Source organism: Acomys russatus, chromosome 22 (assembly GCF_903995435.1).
Source record: "Acomys russatus chromosome 22, mAcoRus1.1, whole genome shotgun sequence".
NCBI lineage: Eukaryota > Metazoa > Chordata > Mammalia > Rodentia > Muridae > Acomys > Acomys russatus.
The window spans coordinates 38,630,420-38,657,581 of record NC_067158.1 but is presented as its reverse complement, the minus strand read 5'-3'; the positions used below and the strand labels follow the sequence as shown (position 1 = coordinate 38,657,581).

The following is a 27,162-nucleotide window of genomic DNA, read 5'->3' as shown; positions in this document are numbered from 1 at the left end:
TTCCAAGAGCTTAGAAAGTATTATTATCCTTATCACATAAAGTACAAACACACACGTAAAAGGTAAGACCATCAAAACCTGAAAACTGCCTTCTTGCTTTTATTCACATGAGTCTACAGCAAGAAGCTGAAATCTCAAGCAAACTATTAAAATAGCAATGAAGTTACTCAAAATCTGAGACAACCGAAGCTACCGACCACAGATGCACGCACAGCAGAGGACAAACTGAGCCGTTCTCCACTGCCTGGAAGCACACTGAGCTGCTCGGTCCACACTCACTCTCTCACAGCTGCTTGTGAACAGAGCTCATAATTCACATGCTTGTAGACACACAAGAGAAGAGAGGGAATGATGGCCTGATAGAAAGATTTAGTGTGTGGTCTTGACCTCATTAACGCCGAGTTTTAAACAAATGAGATTTGAGTTTATATCTCAATATGCTTAATGTTTAAATGAAACCAAAAAGTGCTTGCTAAGCAGTTTGCAAGGATATGTTAGTTACTAAATGACGGAAGACCTTCAGCAAAAGAAGAGGAGGAGGAGGAAGAGGAAGAAAAACTACAAAAATCTTGCATTTCACTTCAGAGTAAATTTACCCCTTTGTGCTTATGCAGGAAGTACATTCCAAAGCAAGGTAGCTCATTATTGTTTTCAATAATTTCAGTACATCCTTAAAGCAATAAAGCTACATTTCCTTAAAAAGTGCTGATTTCCCCCACTTCTCATTATTGATTAGAATTGACTTCTTTTCTTCCTTCAAAATCACGTCGAATATATATATCAGCCGTGGTGGTAGAAACTGTTTAGAGAAGGCCACAGAACAGATAGACTTCTGAAGAAGGAAAAAGATGGAATTCAAGCAAATATGAATCTATCCCACTTGCTGAAAATGATTGTGTTTTACCCTCACGTCCCTGCCTGTTTTACCTTTTTGAACCTTCCCCCTATTCCACCTCTGAGACAAGGAATGCTTCAGAGAGCATATCGGCAATGATCGTAAAAACATTTACCACACGTCTTGAATTTTCTCTAAGCTCTGCAGCCTTCTAATCTATAACGTGGGCCTCTTCCTTCCCTGGTCGTCTTGCAGGTTTCCTGTACCCTGCAGTCAGACTCTTGGCTGCCCTCAGTGGGGTGGGGGAAGTAAGGCTTTGGGTTGCTCAAATAAACATAACTCAGGCACATTGCAGTTTAGGAGGGCTATCATTCCTGGATTTTATTTTAATTTTATTGATTCCCTATGACAGATTCCTAGAGCATAGAACAGTTTTCTTTGGCTAATAGTCACCAGCCTTTCCTTTTCCGAAGCCTACGAAGGTCTAAGAGGCTCAAGGCTCGATATTTCCTAAGACTGATGGCTGTGTGTAGCTGTGTACCCCTGGGTACACAGCTCCTGACCATGGAATGGAGTTGAAGCATGCATGAGTGCCCAGCCCACTCTGTCAGGCAGCTTCATCTATAGATCCAAGGTTCCCTTGGAGGAATGGGCTCTGTTCACCTGGGAACAAAGAACCTGACATAAGAAATAGTTGATGCTTCAAAAAGAATATATCATCTCCTGCTCCAATCACTATACCTATCTTATAAAGCAGGCATTATTATTTCAGCTTTGCGGGAGAGAACCTACGTTTTGAGAAACATGGCTATCGGTGCTACGCGATAAGACTAATGATTAAACACACAGGAAATGGAGATAAACACTGAGCCAAGATTCCTGAACTGCTAGTCGTGATTACTAAACCAGATTCAATACCCACTTCCTGTGTTTATGAACTTAGAGAGGGTTTCCTTAACTCATCCAAGAAACTGCCTTATGTCATTTGTGCAGTGCTGGGTTAGAGTACCTCTTTAATGAGAGTTACTATTTTCTACATCTAATCAAGCATGATTTGCAGTCTTGTTTATTCACTCACTATGCATAGTATGTGGAGCTTCAGCTAGATTGTTAGAGGTTAACGAATTCAGTGGTTATTTTCCTGTTTCTAGACAATTTAAAATCAAGTAAAGAAGATAAAATAAACAGATAAGTATGAAAGTGTCACTGGGGTGTTGGTTGCATACATGTTGCCATTATTCCCCTTAGACGCCAGCTTCTTGACCTCATGGCGTCTGTTCTATTCCTTAAAGATCAATGAAGGCGCAGTGAGGCACCCTTGACTGTGGACTACCGCTCTGTAAGCTGTGCGGAAGATGCACGAGTCAGAACTTGCATTGGAGGGGCTTGTAGTTATATCACTAGGCAATGGAGAGTAAAGATCTGTTTGAGCAGATAAATGGCTTGATTGGACTTGATTTTTAGGAAGATTAATCTGGAAATTGAATTTCAGAGCAGGCAGGGATAATGGGAAGAGAAGAAGTGCCAAGCAGTGTCTCCAAGAGTCGGCTAGTGTCCAGTACATGAGGTATTTTTTAAAGGAGAATATTAGGCAATAAAATCTCAAGTTGGTTCCAACTGAAAAGTATTTGATGTGAGTTAAGGTGACTACCATCTCTGGCAGAATTTCCAATCACTTGCATTTTCTGAACAACAAGGCAACAAAATGATAAACCAAGAAAGACAATTGAGCTATGCTAGGTACAGGGAGTTGAAACAAGTTGTTTAGTGAGTTTGGACGTTACCAAACTCCTTAGTCATGATGTGATATGTCTTGAAAAAATTTAACATACTGAAATTCCTTTTTAAATGTGTATGTATATTAATGTTTTGTTTTCACAGACATATGTGTACCATGTGCCTTCCTGCTGCCCATAGAGGCCAGAGGAGGGCATTGGGTCCCCTGAAACAGGAGTTGCAGGTGGTTGTGAGCTGCTATGTGGGTACAGGGAAGCAAATCTGGGTCCTCTGTAAGAACAGCCAGAGTTCTTAACTGCTGAGCCACCTCTTCAGCTCTGAACTTATTGAAATTCTTGAAAGACAAGTTTATTCATTTTCCTGAAAATGGCTGGGAGCTGTAAAGAGCAGCAAAGACTGTTCCCCTTCAGAAGCCAATCTTCATAATTTGGATAATGAAGAGAGAGAAGCAAGGTTTTAGTAGGAAGAACTTCTCGTGCTTTGCATGAAAACACCTCTAAGAACTACATACAAGAAGGGGTCTCCTTGACTCATCAAAAGACCTTGCATCAGTCATAGACCTAGGGGAGCGGAATAGGGTGAAAGGGGGAGGGAGGGAGGAACAGGAGGATATAAGTGACGGGATAACAATTTAGTTGTAATCCAAATAAGTTAAATAAATAAAAAAATTTAAAGACCTTGGGTTTCTCATTGAAACCCTATTTTCCCACTACATTCAATCCTTTCTAGAACATAGCAGCTGCCACCAAGTGTTCCTCCTCTTCCACTCTCCTGACTACTGCTAGGATATCAGTGGCTTGCCAGCCATCCCCAATTTTAAATGACTTAGTTCAAACTCTTCTCTGTCTTGATTTATTGCTACTTTTAAAGCACCCCAACCCCATATAAACATTACATCCAAATTTATATCACTTGCCCCTGCAGTCTTCCTCATCGTAGTTAAGGGGGACAGTGTTCTTCCATGGTCTCAGGGAAGAAACTTCAGGAATCTTACATATCCAGTGCCACTCTACTTCCAAACCTTTCACCCAGCTGAAAATATTTCCAGAATTTTTTATCTGCCCTTCTGTTACCTTGATTCTTTCTCCTGCCATTGAAGGATTTTTCAATTTCTTTATTGACATTTTTAAGAGTGTACTGATATCTAAGTGTGAAAAAAGGATGCACCTCGAGATGAACTAAACAAGTAATGGTCAACACGAACACATACAATTGGTGATTGTTCACGGCTAGCCAACATATTTTTGGTACTTAATTCTTTCTATAATTATGCCATAATGTGATCTCCTGTTCTCAATTTAGAGAGGTTTACAAAGGTTACACAACTGACTTGTGGTCATTTTGCAGGCATGCAGTAGAGACAGGATGTGTACTTCATTCAGTTGATCCCCAAACCTTGTACTAGGGGCCACTCCACCACATGTCTTAGAAGAGGTGTTTTCAGTAATTATACAGTTATCTAGGGTTATTATTCCAGTCCCTTGAACCATGATTTCAAGGTGTTGGCCAAGGATTACTCATAAAAATTTACTATGGTACTTCTCTTAAGAACAAAACAAACAAGCAGCAATAAGAAGAAAAACCAAGACCCTGATAGCCAACCAACTAGAGCATGAAGAAGATGTAACACAGAGATCCATGAATCGATGCCTCCTTCATAAATGTACCAGAATCACTATTATGGCCGCGGCGTGCATGTTAGCATCCTTTTAAAACATCTCTAGAAAATGGTGTCCTTAAGGGTCTTGTTAATTTTGGTCTATATATATGGTGTTTCTGTATGTGGATATAGTCAGAAAGCATACATATCAATAGGAAAACTAAAGTGAGCAAAACCATTATGTCATGTCATGTGTGTATACCATACTCTGAACAACAACAACAAAAAAAGTACAAGATAGGAAAAGCCACTTTGAGGTTATTAATATATACATAACTTGAAATTTATCATATTTAAGAGTACAGTTAATAGAGGTTTAATACATTATCACAGTTGCACAATAGTACTATCACCAACATGCAAAATCTATTAAGAGGTTGGTCCATTTTTATTACCTATCTTTATTAGGGGTGTGTGTGTGTGTGTGTGTGTGTGTGTGCGTGCGCGCACGCGCACGTGCATTTGGGAAAGTGCATGTGAGTACCAGTTTTCTTAGATGCTGGACATCCCAGATCCTCCCAGGAGCTGGTCTGTTGTGAGCACCAGGAGCTGAACTGGAACTCTCTGGAACTCTCTGGAACTCTCTGGAAGAGCCATAAGCACTCTTAATCATTTATTCATCTCTTCAGCTCCAACAGACCACTCTTAAACCAAGTTTGACATCATGAAAATCTGAAAGCCAGGATATCAACTCTAAATAATGAAACACTCCAATAATACAAACTTTTTATTCTTGGTCTATAAAATTACATTCCAAACCAAAACTTCTCATTGACACCAATCTCTCCAAGAACATCTCAGAAACCAACACTTAACTTGACAGAGACATCAGATCAGAGAGACTAAAATGAGTGCCCAAGGTAAAGACAAAATATAACCTTAGTGTAATTTTTAGAGAAGAGGGACCTAGATAATAACCCATGTTTCTAGAAAAATCCTGGGTCATGCTAATCTGAGCACTTGGGGATCCACCATGGTCTGCAAACATTCCAGACTTGGGGAAGTATAGTTATACAGTGTGGGATCCTTAGGCAAGTTTGTCACAGAAATTATGGCTCTGCTCATTAGAAGCTACAGGACTACATGGTCTTGGTCAAAGTATTAAATTTCCTTTATTTCTTCTTCATATGCTCTAGAAAATAATTGCACTCTGCTGGATATTTTTCTCCTGAAGAAGGAGTAATTCTATATATTACATGGGAACACATGAAATTCCTCACCTAGTCTCCTCATCTGAAGACACTAGCAAGCCCTATGCTTTGCATCACCACTGGTCCCCTAAACAGCTAGTTCTTTAGCAGGTGGACTGCTATGTGTTTACTTAAAAGGGTAGGACATGCAGGGACTGCCTTCAGCAAGGTCAGATTACAGGAAAAGCAGACCACACAAGTAGAGTGATGCCTCAGTAAAGATCAATAAAAATGCCTAAAATGTCTCAATATAATAATGAAAACCTACTTTCTTTCCCTCCCCTTGGTATGTTTGGGATGGTAGACTTAGTCAAAAACATTTGCTGTGGATTTTATGTTTATACATATATTCCTGGGATATCCATGTATATCTAATCTGTTCTCCATTCTTTCTCTCTTCCAGTCTTCTGTGAGGATTTCTCTCTGCCAGAAGGTTACCAGCTGTGCTTCGCTACTTGATCTTCATTTTCTCATAAACACGTCCTTTGAAATGGCTAAATGCGGGAGTAGGCCACTTTACTCACCACCAGGTTCCTTATTATACATAACTAAAATCTACCACAGTATAATTGCTAGCTCATTTGTTGACACATTCTGAGATAAGTGAAAGAAAATAAGTATTACACTCACTGGCATTTACATTCAAGTAAGTTCCTTATCTTGAAGGACTTGATATCTTCTATAGATATCACAAAGGTGTCATTTTGTGCTCTTCCAAAGCAAAATAAAAATGAAATTACTCCTTTGTCCGTTAACATATGAGAAAGATATTATTGCCATATCTCAAATACTTTAGTGAAATCAGCAACAAAATGATGTAAATTAAAGTGGCTGTGTTAGTACAAGCACTTTGTATTATAAATGGAAAATAGTCTTCCAGTATTTTACTCAGCCTAAACCATAGAAGTTTCAGTCTCAGACAATGAACGTTAAAATGCTTCAATTCTCTCTGAACTAGGGTCAGAGTATGCATTTATAATTATATGCATATAGTTGAAGAATAAAGAGACTTTCTCCGTGGCATACATATGTAAAGAAAAGAGTGGGCTATTAAAAGACTGGGGTATCACATACTAGGAAGTACTTCTGAAAGGGCCTAAGTGTATTCTTTGAGAATGAAATTGGAGATAACTGGTGATAAGTAAGAAGACAATGTGATGCGGAAAAATTGGAAAGAGAAAAAGCTCGTGGTGAAATCCAAATATTTCACGGGCTGATGAGGTAGAGTGTAGTGAATCTTAAAAGCAGTAAAGATACGGGGACGTTACTAAACAAGGTGTTTACTTAGGAAGTTCGTTTTCTTTTCAACTTAACAAGGCTGAGCAGAGTTTCCCATCCAAACACAGGAAAAGGACGCGTTCTTGTGCTGTTGGCACTCTGACATTTTTAAAGTCAACGTGTGCTCTGGACTCCGACTCCGCTAGTGTCAGTCTGTGCCTGCTCTTCTGACATTATAAAGACCTTTAGCCCATAAAGATACCGCAGCATCACAACTTCTAAATCTTTTTTAGATTTCATCTATAAGGAGATTGTTAGTAGTTTTTCATTCATTTGTTATTTTTTTATTTTTGAGGTTTTAATACAATTACATTGCTCCTACTTTCCCTTTCTTCCCTCCAAATTCTCATCCATACCTCTCCTTTTTCTCTTTCAAAACCATGACCTCTTTTTACATGCATGCATGTAAACCTGATCACTCTGTATAATGTTACTTGTACATATGTTTTCAGAGCTGAACATTTGGTATTGGATAACCAATTGGAATGCTCTTCCCTGGGGAAGACTATCTCTCCCATTCTTTGGCAGTTTCAGAACTTCTCAAATAGAAGGTTTGTGTCTGTTAAAATACATTGTGAAATCAAGACTTCATAAATAAAACAGAAAAACATGGCCAATAAAAAAAAAGTTTTCAAAGAAAAAGTGTTTAGTAGAGTTCAACAACATTATTTGGATACCATTTACATATAAATAATGTCCATTAATTTAAAAATATACATATATATTCATATGTGTTTTATATTTTTTAGGGAGGATGAAATTATCATAAGAAAATTCTGGAATTTTTAAATTTAATTATTTCTGTGTGTGTATGTGTGTGTATGTGTGTGTGCATGCTTAAACAGGTGAACGTGTGTGCACATGTGTGTGTATGTGCATGTGCATGTATGTGTGTGTTCATGCAAGCAACTGACTGCAGAGGCTAGAACAGGATCTCCTGGACCTGGAATCTTAGATGGTTGTGAGGCACCAAGACAGGTCTGGGGCCCAACTCCAGTGCTATAACACAGGAGCAGATGCTTATGCTGGTGAGGATGTGGGGAGAGAGGAACACGCCTTCATTGCTGGTGGGAATGCAAACTAGTACAGCCACTTTGGAAATCTATCTGGTGCTATCTCAGAAAAATGGGAATAGGGCTTCCTCAAGACCCAGCTATCCCACTCCTTGGAATATACCCAGAAGATGCTCCAGGACACAACAAGAAAATTTGCTCAACCATGTTCATAGCAGCCTTATTCATAATAGCCAGAACATGGAAACACCCTAAGTGTCCATCAGTAGAAGAATGGATAAAGAAACTATGGTACATATACACTATGGAATACTACTCAGCTATTAAAAACAAGGAATTCCCAAAATTTGTGGATAAATGGATTGAGCTAAAAATGATCATAATGAGTGAGTTAACCCAGAAGCAGAAAGACTCAAATGGTATATACTCATTTATATCTGCATACTAGCCCAAGGGGCATGTCCTACGAAAGCCTTCACTTACCAGGAAACTGGGACAGAGGGGAGGACATCCTACTGGGACTCTAAATGAGAGAAGCATGGGAGAATAGCAAAGTAGAAGGATCCAGAGGGTCCTAGAAACCTACAAGTAGATCATTATGATAGGCAGATTTGGGCCCAGGGGTCCCGCTCAAACTAAGGCACCAGCCAAGGACAATACAGGCGGTAAACTTTAAGCCCCTACCCAGATCTAGCCAATGGTCAGAACATTCTCCACAGTTGAGTGGAGAGTGGGATATGACTTTCTCACGTACGCTGGTGCCTCACATTTGACCATGTCCCCTGGAGGGGGAGACCTGGTGGCACTCAGAGGAAGGACAGCTGGTTGCCAAGAAGAGACTTGATACCCTATGAGCATATACAGGGGGAGGTAATCCCCCTCAGGAACAGTCATAGGGGAGGGGAGTAATGGGAAAATGGGGGGGGGGAGGGGAGAGAAGAATGGGAGGATACAAGGGATGGGATAACCATTGAGATGTAATAAGAATAAATTAATAAAAAAAAATTAAAAAAAAAAAAAACAGCTGAGCCTTCTTTCCATGCCCCACATTTTTATCTTTTGTGTTGAAAAGAAAGAATTGTAGAATTTGGATGACAATTTATATCCTTAATTATATCCTTTTTTTGTTTTTAAATTATGCATTTATTATGTGCATATGTATATGTGTGGGCTGACATGTGCCACCCCACGCCTGTGTAAGCCAGAGAACAATTTGTGGGAGTTGGCTTTTGCTGTCTAACATTTGGGTCTCAAGGGTCCGACTAAGGTCAGTAACCTTGCACAGCTAACGTTATTTTCCATTGAGCCACCGTACTGGCCGTAATTTTGTTTTGTGAGACAGAGTACCACTCCAAAGCCCTCAGAGTAATGAAATTACCATATAGCAAAGGCTAGCCTCAACTTCATGAAATTCTCCTTCCCCTAAACATCCATGGGCTGAGATTTCAGCTATAATACTCTTATAAGTCTCACTTAAGTGGAGAATACTCTGGAAGGGAGGAACAGTGGAAGAAGTTGAAAAGGATTTTCAAATGTATTTATTTTAAGTGCTCTTTATAGGTATCTTTAGTATATTTCAATTTCTAAAAATGAAAGGCAACTTTTGGGAGTGTTCATTCTTTGATTTCAGTATGTCTGACGGTGTTTAAAGGGAGAGCGTGATCTAGTGATACCGAATTACTGCATCAGCTCTTCAGGAAAGAGCCAACACTGCAATGCTGCATTTTATTGTCCACGACGTATGGTTCTCAGTGGAGTACCCCATTAACCTCAGAGTCCAATGATATCACTTTAATTATATAAATTGAAATGGCAATGTATAATACCTATATCATGTAAAAATGGATTCACTTTATGTGAAAGTGTTCTAACTGTATTTCACTATGAAGTAATAAATTTGCTGTAGATGGCAAAGCTGCCTGTAAATTTAATTACTGGTAATTTTATTTTCCTCCACAGTTTAACCTCTCTTAGAGTCTGACTAGGAAAATCATAAATCTGTAATTGCACGAATGACTCTGAAAACTACTGAGTAATGATAAATGAGTATTTACCCAGATTTAAACTTCGGGAAGGCAAAAAAATATAACTTGGTGGAAAATAAATATGTCAACCTGTAAATATTACGATGGTGTACATTCCTAATTTCTAAATGTGCTGTTTACTCAAGGAAGAACTTTTGTTCACATATCTCACCAAATCATATATTTCAAGAAAAGGAACTATTTTCATATATATGGAGTATAAATGACTATGGGTTAATGAAGTACAAGCATCAGATAATATGCAGATGTTTGTGTCAGTTCATCAGAAATCAGTCTCATATACACAATAACTAGGTGTACATATATTATCCCAGAGGTCACAGGGAAATGGATTCTCACAAGAACAGTTTGGAGTTTCAAGATGAGTGGCCCCCATCAATGTATTCTTTGTGGGTTTAGAATTTTCTAGAGAGCAACTCTTTGTGAAAGGAATAGAAAGAAATGCCACTTATGAAGGGTATGATATATTGCACTTTAATGTTAAGTCTAGTTGCGTATAGCAGGTATGCAGGATCTGTTTGTTTCTGCAAATATAGGAGAGAATGCTTCATGTCCTATGCATTAGGTAGGGCACCCAAGCCAGAGTATTGAAATCCATGTATGGATTCTCCTCATATTAATTCTTCTTTATCTCCCATTCACTTTGGCAAACAATACAGCCTCTTCAACCTCCACTCCCATCCAAGTAGGTGGAAGATGGGAGGGCAGAGCCAAGCAATGGTTGGGTAGAATGCAGGAGGGCATATAAAGGTGGACAACTAACACCAAAGGCCTTTTGAAAAGCCATATGGAAACCTACTCCTACAGAAGCTCCCTAATATGCATACAATAGGAAAGGAATATAAAGGGAGCTACCTTATAATGAGGGAGACAATGACCATTCTGATGTCATTTTTATAGATTCTCTAAATTTTAATATGATCTTCAGCTCCATTTTGAAGAAACTTTACAACATTCAGGGTCTGAATTCTCCCTGAATAAATGTTCTGTTCTAATAAAAATTTGAGTGGGATTCATTATGTCCCTCAAAACTTCATGCATGTGAAACATAATCTATTTTAATATATTCTGATGATATTTAGAAGTGGGGCCAGGGATAGGATCAGAGGCTTTAGAAAATGACAAAGAGAGACATGGGAACACACATTTGCTCTCCCTTGCCATGCTATGCCTTCTGCCATTTATGATACAGGAAGGCCTTACAACATAGAGCCCCTTGATTTTTAGATGTCCCAGGCTCCAGGACTATAAGAAATAAACTACGGTGGTTTCTGTAAAAGAAACTTTGGTGTGAGCCACAAGGAGACTGTGCCATCTATCTACTACATCTGAACCAAAGGTCTAGGTCCACATCATACATGGTCTTTGGTTGGCGCATCTGTCTCTGTATTGTAATATGGTTATCCTGTATTAAGTGGCTAATATCCACTTGTGAGTGAGTATATATCATGCATGTCTTTCTGAGCCTGGGTTACCTCACTCGGGATGATTGTCTCTAGGTTCATCTATGTGCCTGCAAATTTCAAGTTTTCCTTGTTTTTGACAGCTAAATAGTATTCCATTGTGTAACCATATCAGAGTTTCTTAACCCATTCTAAGGCTGAGGGATATCTCGGTTGTTTCCAGATTCTGGCTATCATGAATAAGGCTGCTATGAATATAGTTGAATAGATGTCCCTGTTGTACGGTGGAGCATCTTCCAGGTATATTCCAGGAGTAGTATGGCTGGGTATTGAGGTAGACTTATTCCCAATTTCCTGAGATAGTGTCAGATTGATTTAATAGTTAGATAAGGTCTTCAAAGCCTCAGAGACCTACAGATTATGATATTTAAAGATCCTTTTAATTTTTTAAAGATTCTTTGACAACAAGACAAATTAATTCCTGGCAACACTCAGCCTACCTCAAGAAGATGATGGACATCAAAGAACCTCCTTAGAGAGATGGCTTCAAATGTGGCAAACAAGCCACTGGGCAAAACATCCTCATTTCTGCCACAGACAGAATTCTGCCTAAAAATGGGCAAGCTTGGATACAGGTAGAGTCAATAGCCAAACTCTGCCAAGACAGAGTAAGCAAGTCCTCAATAGTTCCTGCCCCACAAATATATCTGTCAGATATATTGGGCCAGAAGGCTAAAGATGATGCTCCAATATTATAGAGAGTTTTGAGTGACTGTTCAGGCAGCAACGTTTCTTTGTCATTTTTTTTCTCATTTTGGAAACTGCTAACCTGCACTTTTGGTTCACTCAAGTAACTAAATTTCATTCCTTCTTGGGTCTCTGATGGGGTTGAATACAAGATTGTTTAGTCTTACAATTAACCTTAGCTGTTTGGGGTTAAGATGTTTTTGGTCTAGATAGATGTTTTAAGTTGAAATAGATGACATATGATAGATATTGATTCTCATTCAGAATTTTAGATGCACCAAGATAGGAAAGATGTTTTCTACAAGGTTGCCAAGAGCAATTGACCAGAATACCATGAATCTAACATTTATATGATCCCTGACTGTCTTGTGGTTCTTATTGTGCTGTGTAATTTTTTATTTATGTGTAATAATACAAATGTATATGTCAAAAACTAAAAATTAAATCTTTAGAAGAAAAAAAGAAACATTTATTTGCCTGTTTCAATCGTTGTCTTGGAGAATAGACTCTGTCTGCTAACACAGGCCTAGTCCTGGAAGCTTCTAGACTCCATACACTCTAACCTAGGCCTAGAATATTTTCAGCCTCTGAGACTTACTGCTTAATAAGCTCACCCTTTCTTGTATTTACTGAGCTCTTGGCTGTGTGGTTCAACTCAGCTGTTTTGGCTCAAACTCCTCTCCCAGCTAATTTATTCAATCTGGCTTCTCTCTCAGTCCCTGAATTGCTCTGTTTGACCTCAAACTAACTCTAGCAATCTTCTCTAATCTCCTGGATTCTCCTCATTCTCTGGCTCAGTTGGCCTTCACCTGTGTTTAGCTTGTTCTTCTTCTCATTCAAGCCCTGTCTCTGTCACCTTTCAGTCACCTATACAAACAAGTAAAAGTTCACTTACACCAGTTATATATTGTTAAATTGTTGGCCAAAGATTTCGTATTCCCAAAACGTCATAGAGACAGCACCTCCAAACAATTCAGGCTATTGCCAAGTGTGTCCATAAACGGATGGCAAGGCCCTGCTGCAAAAGAACAACTTATGTGTCATGGACCATGAAGAAAGTGAACTGGTACCAGCTAGAAGGTTCATCCATAATACTACTTTTCTTTGCACTATAAGGTATTTTGAAAGCTGGCAGAGAAAATATATTATCGTAAGTTTCACCCAGTGATAATAGATACATGGCTGGAAGATACATTTGTGTAGGAGTGGCACAAATGTTATGAGAGTAAACAACCACTGTTTGATTGGAAGACCATACTCCATAAGATAGAATCCATGTGTGAAACTGCTGACATGGCCAAGCACTTGACATGAGATATGTCATGGGCCTAGAGGAAAGACTACTACTATTATTCTACTAAAGAAAGAAATATATAAATAAAATGACTCCTAATAATATATTGCTATATACTTAGATGTGTACATTATTAAACTCTTCTCAGGAAAGCTTTTTCTTGCAGTAGATGAGAAATTACACATGTAGGCAATGTATATAGAGTAAGAGACTTCCGAGCACACAGACCTCAGTGGAATGTCTTTATTGAACCACTCCCTTCAAGGCTCGGGGGGCAACGCTAAAGAGGAAGCAGAAAGATTGTAAGAGCCAGAGGAGATGAATGACTTAAAACAAAGTGTCTCCCAAATACAACAGTAGTGATACACAGATGAATTCACAGAAATTTTGACATCATGCACAAGATCTGCACAATTTTAAATCATTCAATAAACTACCACTGAAATGAGAAATGGACACATATCCTCGCATCTAAACAAGAAGCTATTTATAAATGGGACCTCTTGGGAAATGGAAAAGCAGTTTTCTCCAACAAGACGTTACTCCAAAATAGACCTGTGCCTAGGAAAAGCTGGGCTACACAAAATGGACTCCGTGATTTTGTATGTTTTTCTTTGTTTCTTTGTCCCCACCCCATCTGCACCCCCGTCTCTTGTCTCTGTTTGTGCACATGCACACAGTTTTTGTCTTGTTGCCATACTCTTTTCATCTTATTGATTTTCTTTTATTCATTTGTTTGAAGATTTTGTTGTTGTTGTTTTTCATATTTGTTGCTGTTTATCTCTTTGTTGTTTTGTTTTCTTTGCTGAATGTGAGTAACATAGATGGGTAAGGATGTAAGGAAGATGATGGAGGAGATTGAGAGTGGAAATATTAATAAAACATATGTCAGAGAAAATGTTTAGATAAAAATTAAGGTGAAAAACTTACACTCTCATATATGAAGTGGTCATGGTAAAAGAACAAAGCATCCAAAAGTAATGTCTACATAGATTGTGTGCAGTAATTGATAGAATGCTCAGCACAGCAAACTGGCTAGTTCAGGCTAGATTTGCCTGGTGGATCAGTGGGTAATACAGCAGCCATTCTGTTTGCTAGCAGTGGGATAAATTTTGTACCCATATCTGAAGAGTTTTATCAAATGTTCTGATACTTCTATGACCTTCAGCCAATTATTTTTACTTTTAAACTTACTAAGCTTCATGTCTTTTAAATTAAACACGAAGACTAACATTTACAATATATTATATAGAACTGGTGAGAAATTTTATGAGATAGTCATCAAAGAGCCTTATATACATTGATAACATTCAGGAGATGTGGAGATGTTACATATTATCATTTTAAAGTGGAAATATGTATCAAGTAATAGATTTGGGGAAAATATCACAATATTTAAGTAAAATTTAGCACACCAACCCCATCCTTCAAAGTACAATATAGAACCAAGAAGAAAATACTTTTCTTCAGGGTTAAATATAGCATTTGTGAATTATACCACTGCACTTATCAATAAGCACTTTAAAACAATCTTAGCAAGCTGTGTTACATTGATACACCTTAAGTTCAGGAAATTCAAATCCATCATATCCACATTCTGAATTGTAAAGAAGCACTAAGAGTTCATAAGTCATATCTGGTGTGTTAAGAAGTTCTGGATGTAAAAGCCCATTTTATATTATTTGAAATGCAATAAATAATAAGTGGATGTTTTCATTAGATATACAAAGTGCCCATCCCTGTTCAGTCAGCAAACATTTTCAGGAATACAAACTCATGTTTTCATGATATTGTTGTTTCTGAATTGCATACAAGAGACAATTATCTGCAAAAGTTAAATCTGAATGATAACTTCTAGCTCTAAATTTGATGAACTATCATGGTAGCTTCTTGGATGGAGGTCATAAATGTTGGCAGATGGCAACACTTCTGGCTGCACTGTTCTGATAAAGGCCATTATGCAGAGGATAGAAGGAGCTCCTCAGAGAGCTTGCTTTCTCAGGCACACCACACTTGTGAGGATGGAAAAAAAAAACCACACTAAACTCCAAATGGAAAAACTAAAGACATGGCAGGGACTTACAGCATTTCAGAGGGCAAGCAAAAAGTTTTATCTCTTATTAAAAGAGATAAAATGAAAAGAAAAAGGCTTAAAATAAAGAGTGGTAGATGTAAGGTATATATCAGTTACAGTGTGTACTTGAGAATGAAGGATCAGAGTGAGCTGGTGTTGTGAAACTGCCCCCTCTCTTGCTTTTCTGTAATCAGTAGGGGCTGTTTCATCTCAGAGGCATTGTACTAGTCGCAGAATATATGTTAAATACATAATATGTACAATCTTCAGAAGTAGACAAGGTATTTCTGACACAGAGATGACTTAATGGTGGTCCACAAGGAAGGCTTGTGGAGGGAGCAGCAAAAACTACAAGTTCCCAGATGCATTCAAACCTCTGGTGGCACAGGGTGCATCTGGGAATGGTACGTAATGATGCAAGAGTGCTTCAGGAGAAAAAGGACCATATGCCTCAAACACGAACACTTAAAGTAGGTTCATACATTTTCCTTGTGTGTGGCATATATAATTGTGACACAAAGTTAGAAAGCCACCCAGTTCTACGGAAACAATATGAAGCCATTTCAGTGATATAAAATGTACTTTGCATTTAAAATGCCACTGAGATGTTTTGTTCTTGTGCCAGCTGTCAATAGGCATTGTAACCCATCACACTTTACTGAAGCTCTTTTAATAATGGACGTCATAGCATTTCCCAGCTTAAGTTGATGGAAAACTGCACTGCAGCAGCACCGACCCTTCCATTTGGTTAAAACTCTATCTGGATGCCAGAAGAATTTCAAGCACAATTTTGCAGTGTAAGTCAATCTATGGCCCACTGAATCAATTCTGCCCAGCAACTGCTCCAAAAAGGCACTTAAATCAATTTGCTTCAAAGATAGCATGTATAAAATGATCTATGCACAACTATACTTAGCTCCTCTGCACAGATAATTAACCCCAGTAGATTGAAGGCTCACATTTGAGCGTAGCTCCTGTGTCGGTACACCATTGTGAGAGCTATCTATTGATAAAGCACTTCTAAGGCACACATACCATTTATGTTCATAATTCTAGGCCATGTAATTCCAAACGATGAGAGTTTTCATTTCCTATGATTTCAGAAAACTAGATACAGCTTAGGACATTTATGTGTGTCCTTTTCTAACCCATAGGGTGTCTTTTAGTAGCAGGAACAGGACAAAGCCATCCGTAAATGAAAGAGGGTCTGAATTGCATGGATTGTTTTGTAAATGTCAGTGGGTTAATTCAAAGAAATGGCAACTTCAAGTCTGGGGAAAATGTGCTTTATTTCTACCTCACATACACTCATCCCATCAGTAAGTGGGACTGAATGACAGCAGTTGACAGGAGAACAAACTTCAAGGGATTTATCGAGCTGCTAGAAGGTAACAGAGCAGAACTGCAAGGTCAGATATAACTTATGCCCCAGGGGGCATAAGTCTGGGAGACTTAAATATGGGAGGACAATGAAATACTTTGGGGTAGTGCTAAACACTGTGTATGCATATATACCCCCACATACACGTATGTTTTAATGTTTCTATTCTTAAATTTTGGATGAACTTGCATATGGCTACCTTTCCATAAAGACAGGTTGTTTTGCCACACATATGGGATTTCCTTATTTAGTTCCATAACTCAGGATAACACCCCAGGCCCTAAAGTATGGGTTCAAATGTGAGAGCGGACTAGGCCATAACTGAAAAGTACTACATCATTGTTTCCATTATGCAGTATAATTCCAAAGCAATGTTAGAGTAACACTATATTTTTACAAAATAGTACTGATGCACAAGTTTCTTCAGACTTCTAACTTGGAGAAGACAGCTAGTGTCAGAGTAAAGATAAACACTACTGGTATATGTGACCCATATCAAATTAGATATGTTATTGGGTCAAAGTTTTCCTTCATCAGGAAAACACTGATGTCATAGTAGAGACAAGTTGTTGCTATTGCTGTTGCTGTTGTTGTTGTTGTTTAAATAGCACAAAGCCTTCTATTTGTGGAGTGATCCATGTATGGTATCCGGGGTAGGTAAAGCGAATGAATGAGTATCATTCTCACATCCCTTTCATGTTAACGCATACTACAGGTTTTTTTTTTCTGGCATTAACATGATGTCCTATGTTGCTTAAAAGACAAAACACAATACATATGGAACCCTTAATATGTTTTGTATTTTCCCACTCATAAGACACTGGTATAAATAACTTGTTTTCTCTTTGTTTCAGGTTCTCTTTATTTGTTTCTTTGTTTTATTCTTCCTTCTTTCCTTCTTTTGTTTCTTCCTTATAATTTTACTTTTCAAGACAGGGTTTCTCTGTGTAGCGTTGACTGTCTTGGACTCGATCTATATAACAAGCTGGCCTAGGACTCACAGAGATCCACCTGACTGCAACCCAGAATTACTGACATGCACAACCATGCCCTGCGAAGTTTCAGGTTCTAAAAACAGCTTTCTAAAAAATTTCCAGTAATTTTTTATTTTACTTAGTACTTTGAACCATTGATATTTCTCCTTTTAGAGAAAATAAAAATTTAAAATAGCATCTTGCCTATATAAATTAAAACATATTTCTCTAATTTTTAGACAATCCAATTAAATAAAAATATTCAATACTTTTATTAACAAGTTTAAAAGTTTCCCATTAATAAAAACGGTAACCATAAATCTAAAGTAAGTTTCCACGTAGGTCCACCTCACTCTCATTTGGACCCTGGGCATATATAGACCATTAATATCTCAATTTGCACATTTATGCATTTAAGGGCAACCACTTTAACTGTTTGCAATTGTTACTAGCATACAAAAAGAATTAGCTTAATAATCTTTAAAGAAAAAAACATTCAGAATTCAACACACAATTCAATACACATACAAATTCCAAAACGACTTCTAGAAACAGTTGGAGTAATCTTTTTTTTTTACAACTCCTTATGTGAAAATTATTTCTAAAATTTATATTTTGTGGATCTTTAAGCAATTATGAGGCATATAGAAAAAATGTATATTTAGTACTAATAATCATAAACCTTTTGAAAAGACAGTGACAAGCTAAGAAACAAGATGATGCGCACTGACCACATACTTTCTACACTCCAGATGTAGCTGTGTGAATAGATATCATAAACCCTAGCCTAGGAAACAGTCATTTCCTTTGAACAATTTTTCCTGTTTTAGATTCAATAATATTGTTCAATAGAGGAAAATCTATGCTTTCTTTAAACACTGGCTCCTTTTTTTTTTTTTTTTTTTTTGCCTCACTTCCTCAATAGTGAAGCTGATGACAAAGTCTTAAAACCTTGAAGTTCCTTTGCAAATTTTTTCTTTATTTATTTTTATGCTTGTATTTGTGTATGCATGACACTGTCTCCTGTCTTTGTCTGTCTCTGACTCTCTGTCTCTGTCTCTCTCTCTCTCACTGTATGTGTGTGTGTGTGTGTGTGTTCTATAGCAACTGTCCTTCAAAAGGGGTGTATGTCAATTGGCTTTTGCTAACAGATTGTAACCTTGCTTCTTCCAGGAAACACAGGGCGTTGCACTCTCCTAGGAGCCTTTCATACCTATTAATTTTATGTTTTTGTCTCTTCAGATCAATAAAGTGTGTTGTGATTCAAATGGGAGCATAGATTAGGAAAACCTGGGACAGGTTTCTGTCAGTGGAGTTCTTTTCATCATTGGAACTCACCAATCACCAAACAACAGAACACTGCACCCTCTGTAGAAGAATGTCTAGTTCATGTGCTACCCAGACGTGTGCATATACTTAAACCCTTCTTCCTTGCTCACCAGATTTTGAATGCCTCCTGTCTGCCTTGGTACCCTTAGACAGGGTACCCAACACCGGGTGAAAAGGATAATTGTTGGATGTTAAAGTTACTTCTAAAGACTTATGGATATTAATAGATGCAAGGGGGCAGAATTGTAAGAGTGATGTGTGATTATCAGGGAAAGTGAGCTGATACTATCTGCCTAAAATTGTGCCCTTCCAAACAATATTAGACTCTTCTGCAAGACTTCCATTAGGTGTTAGGCAAGCATTCATGAAGGTGAACACTCTGTGAAGGCTCTACCCTTTTGACACTTTCCATGGATCATGGAATCTTCGGTTCTGTAGCTAAGTATCTGTGCTCTCTTTGTTCGTAGAAGACATGACCAATAAATTTTCACTAAAACAACAATTCATAATTTCCCCGCTATTACATTTGCCACAACAGAAGGAAGTTGGGCATGATTTGGATAGTTTGAACATCATCTATTTCAGAGGAAGTGTCAATTGTTCTATATTAATATGGTTAATAGTAGGAACTTATGGTCTTGAGATTAGGTTTGTAATATTCTACCATCAGAAATTTAATTTGCTATATGGACAATTAAATGGGCACAGAAGTCATTTTTGATGCAGACATTTGTTTCAAGTGATGGACATTTCCTTTTATTTACTCTTAAATTTCAATTTTGATACTGTAAAGCTTTTTTTTATTTTTTAAAAGCTGCCAGATTTATTTTTCTAAGTAGGGAAAAGGATAACTTGATGCTTGGTTCTAAATAATAATTTTTGGCTTTTTTTTTTTTTTTTTTTTTTGGCTTCCATTTATTTTAGAAATCCCAGAGCCAATTTCAAACACTTTATCCAAACTCCTCCCATCCTTGCTTCTTCATTCTTTCTCTATCATTATTTACCACTTAACAGACAAACAAAATTGAATCCTTCAGAACTCACTGCCATTTCGGGTTGTAAATGATTCCAGGGCAGACGGGAGTCATTGAAATTCTGTCTAATCTCACAGACTCCGTCCTTTCCTAAATTCTGGGTAGGACCAGTCAGGGTTTTCATAGAACAATGAAGAAACAGGCTGAAGGCTGCATCCTGTATTTAGTAATGCCTTGCTTCCATTTCCAGTGCTCTCCTGTGGAGAAAGGCTGCCTTAAGTGAGCAAACCACTGTGCAAATTCCCATACGACAACTGTCTCAGAAGAAGGGTCAAAGGAATTAACCCGTGGTAAGCAGGCCAGGGTGTGCTTAAGTACTTTAAATACAGGGACAGATTTGCACAGAGATCTGAGCAGCTGGTTCCATTCTCTGATGGAAAATAGATAAGAGAACAGAGTGAGTCGTTGTAGGAATGAGAACTTCTGGACAAGGGGAAGAAGGCGCCAGGACATTTTATAAGCATCCACTGGCATCCCCAGGTCTTTCAGGCTTTGTGTAATATAGCCTACTCAACATCCTTGGGGACATTTTGAGAAACTGAGGACAGAAAGTGTCTTCACTTGTCTGGAGTTGCAAAACTAATACATGGCAGGCCTTGTCTCTGATTTAAATTTCATAAGAATTAAAAACACTTTACAATGCATAAGTGACTTTAAGAGTGCAGGGATAACTTAGAGCCTCTGGTAATTTTTTGGAAATCTGTACGCATTTTTTTTTTTAATATACACAGACACATCCTTAAGATCAGACATTCAGTGAATGAAATACAAGACCCGAATAAGTTTCCTAAATGAAGCATTCTTTGGCTCAAGAAATCATAGCACAAACAGAACCTGACTACAGTATAAGGGTAAGACACGGAAGAAAGTGCAGTGTCTAAAAGCATGATGGCATAAATCATTTCCTAGTTTGTCACTTCCCATATATCCTTTTAAAGTGAATCTCTAATGCACAGCCATATAGTTCTTACTTGTGGAAAGTGCTTTTAATTTAAAAATCTTAATCATATCTTTTAAAATCGGTCCAAATTGCTAATAACAATGATTATTTCTTGAAAATATGCTGCTCAGGTAATAAATATCTCCCCACAAGGTAACCCGTTAATAGAAAAGCTACATTCTAGAAAGAGTAGACTTCAAGCACATTGAGTTACTGAAGCAGAAACCAATTTATCATTTTAATAGCCAATAATTTTAATAACAGAGCTGGGTCTAGAGCACTTTGCATTAATGACCAGAAGGGGAGAGAGGGGTCTGGCATAGACTGACATGACCATTAACAGGACCAAAATGACCTGTGTAGGCAGAGCACCCCAGAATCACTCCTCAGGGCAGTTGCAGTACAGGAACGGCACACAGAGAAGACACTTTTGTGTCCCAAGAGTCTTTTGGAATGGAAATGTGAAAGAAAGTATGGGTTAGCATACCAAGGCGGAAAAGCTGCCAAGGTGTGTAACCTAGATAAAGGTGCTGAGAAGCACACTCCTCCAGGAAGCTAAGAGGAGGTGGTATGCCTGGAAAGCTGTGAAAGGCCCAGGCAACGTGAGAGATTTAATGAGCTCATCTCTAAAAATTAAATTAAGATCCAGACTACGTATTGCTAAAAGTAGGCAACGAAAATGATGGCAATATGAGCAGACATTCATAATGTTGGTTCATCAGTGGTTCTGTGCACTGCAACAGAATTGCTTGTTTTTAAAATGAGTACTGCAGTAATGTAAAAGCGGCTTTCCTTTATCAAGCTTAGCCTCTGTCAGGGCTCTGCAATGGGTATGCTTCATTCTAGAGCCTGGCGGGCAGTGTGGGGTGGTGGTGGAGAGGAGTCAGGCCACATATATGGCACAGAACTGTCCACCTTAGATGGCAGTTCAGTGGATTTATTTCTCTGAAACGAAACCTAAAGAAACAAGAGAACAAAATAAAGCTGAATAGCATACTCCCACAAAGTTGTCCATGAAGCCGCATCTCCCACCAGCCCTCTGATGAGAACCTGTTTGGAACCCCATGTGCCACGATGACTTACGTCATCCCCCTCTTCAAGCTGCTCCCTCAACACTTCATCTGCTGAATGTAGGAAAAAATATTTCTCTCCTCTCGATTGCTCATGTGATGAAAGTCCTGTGGAAGAACCTTTCTTCCCTTCCACAGCTGTGTCAATAGTTTCATATCCGTCATTGCTCCTACACATCTCTTCTAGCTTGTTAGCACATTTCTCCTTGATAGCCAAGTAATCACAGACAACACAACTAACTCTTAACCTCCACCTCTCCTCCAGTCTCTCCTCACCGCCACACCTCCCCCCCATTCCCCACTATTGTTCTCCTCAGAGAAGGGAGAGTTCCCCCATGGGTACCAACCTGCCCTGGCACATTAAGTTGCTGTAGAACTAGGAGCATCCTTTCTCACTGAGAACAGGCAAGGCAGCCCAGTTAGGGGAATGGGATCCAAAGAGAGGCATCAGAATCAGAGAGGGCCTCCACTCTAATTGTTGGAGGACCCACATGAAGACAAAGCTGTGCATCTGCTACATATGTTCACGGGCCTAGGACCAGTCAAAGCATGCTCTTTGGCTGGTGGTTTAGTCTCTGTGAGCCTCCATGGGCCTAGTTTAGTTGACTGTATAGGTCTTCTTGTAGTGTCTTTGACTCTTCCTGCTCCCTCATTCATTCCCTCAACTCCTCCAACTCCCTAAGCTCTAGGTAATGTTTGGCTGTGGGTCTCTGTGTCTGTTTCCTTCAGATGCTAGGTGAAGTCTCTCAGAGGAGTTATACTAGGTTCCTGTCTATAAGCATAGCAGGGTATCATTAATAGTGACAGAGATTGGCTCTCTCCCATGGGATTGGTCTCAAGTGCAGCCAGTCTTTGGTTGTCCATTCCTTCAATCTTTACCCCATCTTTGTTCCTAAACATTTTGTGAGCAGGACAATTTTTACATCAAAGGTTTTGGAAGTGGCATGGTGTCCTTATCCCTCTACTGGCAGTCTTGCCTGGCTACAGGAAGTGGCCACTTCGGGCTCCATAACCCTTGCTGCTAGGAATCTCAGCTAGGGTGACCCACATACACTTCCTGGAGCATCCCCATCCCAGAGATGCCCCCTACCTCCAGTTTCCATTCTCTCACCAGGCCTTCTCTCTCCTGCTCTACTTACTCCTAATCCCTACTCCTGATCCCCTCCCACTCCCCTCCCCTAACCAGTGGAGCTGGATACCTCCAATGCCTATTGTATTTCCCCTTCTGTGTGAGATTCAAGCATCCACTTTTGGGCACTCCTTGTAACTCAGCTTCTTTGGTGCATCTTACACTTTGATTCCTTTGTTTTCTCTGAAGCTCCATTTCTGTCTCCTTGCTCCCTTACCACACTCAACGCTCATTCTTCATTCCATTCTTCTTCTTGTCCAGTTGATAATGAGACCCTTTGGGGTACCCACTTCCAACACTTCATTTACCTTTAAATATTCCATTATATTGTTTACAGTAAGTATCTCTTGCACCTAAGCTCACCTGGTATAAAACATTCAATACATACTAATCACAAGTATAAAGCTCCAAATTACATCTTTACATCATTACATTTTTCTTTTCTTTTCTTTTCTTTCTTTCTTTCTTTTTTTTTTTTTTTTTTTTGATTATATGATCTTCAGATTGTTACTCTGGCCAATAGGTATTGTTACTGGACACTTCCCCTTATCGTCCAATGAAACTGTGTTGAATGAGTGAATAACAGGTATGCCATAGTGCCTTGGGCTAAATGTCACCTGCTTCGGTGAAAATACATTTAAAGTTTATGAGAAGTTATATCATTTCCATACCTTGTCACCTAAAGCACTGATCTTTTGAACCTTCAGTCCTTAGTTTTCTGTCCCATGGAAACACTTTAAGCCAGCTCTGAAAAGGGAGGCATCTCTCACATGGAAAGAAATTGCATGCAATCTGTTTGTGTCTGGACACAATGTAAATTGAAACCACAATACCCTCTTTTCACGAGACTAAGGAGAAATTTCTGTGCTCAAGAAAAGACCTTCTAATCAACAAATCTGTGTGTACATTCAAAATCAACGAGGACAGTATTTGTTGACAATATCCCTGCATCCCCTAATATGTAACTGTAAAGAATGTGCAGCTTTCTCAGGCATGATTTGACCTGTAAGCAACAGAATCTTAATCAATATGGCTTTTCTTAGTTACTTTCAAGCTATCAGAGTCAGGGTAAGTAGATGTTTGCTATTTCAATATGCTATTAGCACATTTCTATGTCTATTTCTTTGCCTCAGTTCTCTATCTCATATGAAAATGTTCTAATCTGTAATATATCAGAATACTCTCTATAAAAATACTATGAAGATATGGAACATCAGGTATGACTTGATTGAAAGGGAAATCCCATGAGGCTATCTGGTAATAGAGAAGCCTTCTAATCTCTCTTCCTTATCCTTAGAGGAAACATATTGAAAGGTACCTTATTGCTTCCTACTCATATCCTCTCTCGCTCATGGTCTCTGTCACTAGAGCACACGTGCTCCGTCATTTCTAATAATGCATGTCTTACAACCTTTGAAAAAGAAGGTATGTTTTCCCCTCCCAACTCCACTTCTCAGCATACCATGCCAGCAGGTTCCTTGGTCCTCACTACTTTGTCTAACTGCTCCTCCTTCCCACACATCCTGCAGTGAAAGAAACTCACAAGGCATAGAAACTCCACTTAACCCAGGGTGCCTTTCACCCATTTTCCCTTGTTAGCCCCAGTGATAATATTTATATTTATATTTTCCCTGTCCTTATGGATAATCCAGTTAAACAGCTTGTTTTCATAGAGTGAAATTATATCCTTATTTTAGTGAAATATTTTAAAATATGTATTAAACTCTTTAAAGGAAAAAAAAAAAGCCATTTGCCCATGGAAGAAAGGCCTGATAAGAAAATGATCTTTGAGGCAAACATGTAAAATGATGAGTAAGAAACAAAAAATTAGCTAACACACTGCCCTGCTAAATGCAATAACACAAAAGCAAAATCCATCAGCAAATCATAAAAAGCCCATGCCCTGGAAGCAGTTACCCAGGATCAGGACATGACAGTAATCCTTGCCTTCAACCAGTTTTTCTCATCTTTCTGGTTGAGGGGGGCTCTAAATTCATTGTTAAATTCACATGGCCTATTACTTATCAGTTTGCTGTTTTGAAGACTTCTTTTTCCTCATATGATGTTTATATCAGAGAACATCTTGGTTACTTTAAATTCATTGTAGTAATAATAAACAGTCTAGGTAACACAAACATATTTCATTGGAAAGGGCTAAAACATAATTTTCATTTCACAGACATTCTTCTGCTTGGATGTAGAGAAGCTAAAATACTTAATGGTCCTATTTTTGTGCCATGAAATCTGCTAAAGTGTATGCCCTTACATTCAAAAAAACAAAAACAAAAAAACACAGTGTAAAATTAACCACATCACAGTCAGATATTTAGGAAGAAATAAAAGCATTCACAATATCCATACATTATATTTTATAATCAAATTTAATCCATGCCAAATAATAATAGATAGGGAAGAACTTTCTAAAATCTTAGTAAACTAGGAGTTTGCAGTGGTGTGAGAAAAATGGCAAATTCGAAATTCTACTTAATTTTATTCTAAACAAAGAAATCGCTTTAGCAAATTTGGCACTGTCATCTTTTCTCTTCATGTTGTTTCCTACCGGCCCATATTTCAGTGTTCTGTAGGCTGTAGGCATCTGCTGAAGCTCACAATCTACTATGCTATTTACAGACCTGCAGCAGTCAACATCTGTGGATGGGTTTCAGAAATTGATTTAAAGTCTGCAACATAAGCATATCCAATCCTAAGAGTGCACAAGGCCATATATCTTCCCGGGGAGACTGACACATGGTCCCCTCTCTGACTGGTGATAATGCATCCCAGCCAAACCCAGATGTAGTTTCAAATCCAGGGAGATGCAGCTCAGTGATGGATAGGGCTAACCCAGTTGTGCACACATCTGTATCTTAGAAAGCTACAATGTAGTAATGACAATACCTTTTTTTTTTTTTTCACTTCCCCTACCATGTTTCTTCAAGTGTATCAAGGTGTCATTACGTCCTGCCGGGTTGACAAGCATATGATCGGATTTAATGGCATATAAAGATGTCAGGCTTCTTTCTGAAGCAAAACTTCAATGCTAGAAATTTTAACAGTTAATTACACTTCCCTGGCAACCCCACTAAAACTGAAATTAAGTGGTGGAACTATTTCATTAGAAAGATCTGGCTAAGTACATGTAATAGAGAAAAAGCTTTTTAAAATTAAAAATGGCAAGTGATTTGCTTTCTCTGTGCTTTTACCTCATGGGCCTTAGCTTTTATGATCTTCTTCTCTCCTGATAGGTAGTGAATTCAAGGGCAGGGCTGTATTCTATTTATCTACAGATCCTAATAACTCCCCAGCATGAAACAAGGCATTTGCTATACATTGCTAAACCTAAGTGTGTTCAGATACAAGCATGCTGTGAGTTTTGTAATCAAATATAAATCAAAGCCCTGCCATCTATTAAAGGAAATACTCTTATGAATTGAATTGCTTCCCCACAGACTCCAATCCTCATGCTGAAATGCTGACTTCCAGTAACTGAATGTGACCTTACTTGGAGATGTCTTTGCCAGTTAAAAATCATCAAGTTAAATAGTTAATGTTAAAATATAGCCACTAAAGTGAGTCTTAATTTGTTATGAATGCCATCCTTATAAAAAAGGGGAACTTGGACACAGAGAACTCTGTCATAAAGATGGAAGCAGATATCAGAAGGAATTGTGCAAGGCAAGGAACACTGAAGACTGCCAGGAACTCGAGCCGCCTAGCAGGAGCTGGCCAGAGATCTCTTCCAGGCTCTCAGAAGGAACCAAGGACCCAGCACCTTAGCGTCAGAGTCCAGCCGCAAGAACCATGAGCAAATCAATTTCTGTAGCTTAAGCCACCTCGTTTTTCGTACTTTGGCTCTACCAGTCATGAAAAACTAATATAGTAACTTAGATCAAGTCATTTCACAGTTTTGAGGTGGTCTTTAAGAGAGAAAGAAAATGTCAGCCTTGCGTCTGCAACACATGAATGATCAACAAATGGCAGGGCTGAAAATGGCAAGAAAAAAAAAATGACGCAGGCAGCGTGTATTTA

The 27,162-nt window shown here is 38.5% G+C and overlaps 1 protein-coding gene across 2 annotated transcripts in view; it reads right to left on the bottom strand.

The window, feature by feature from the left end:
* Window positions 1-27,162, bottom strand: part of Slit2 (slit guidance ligand 2) — a 338,183-nt gene that overhangs the window by 139,065 nt on the left and 171,956 nt on the right. The gene's annotated exons all lie outside the window — the stretch shown is intronic.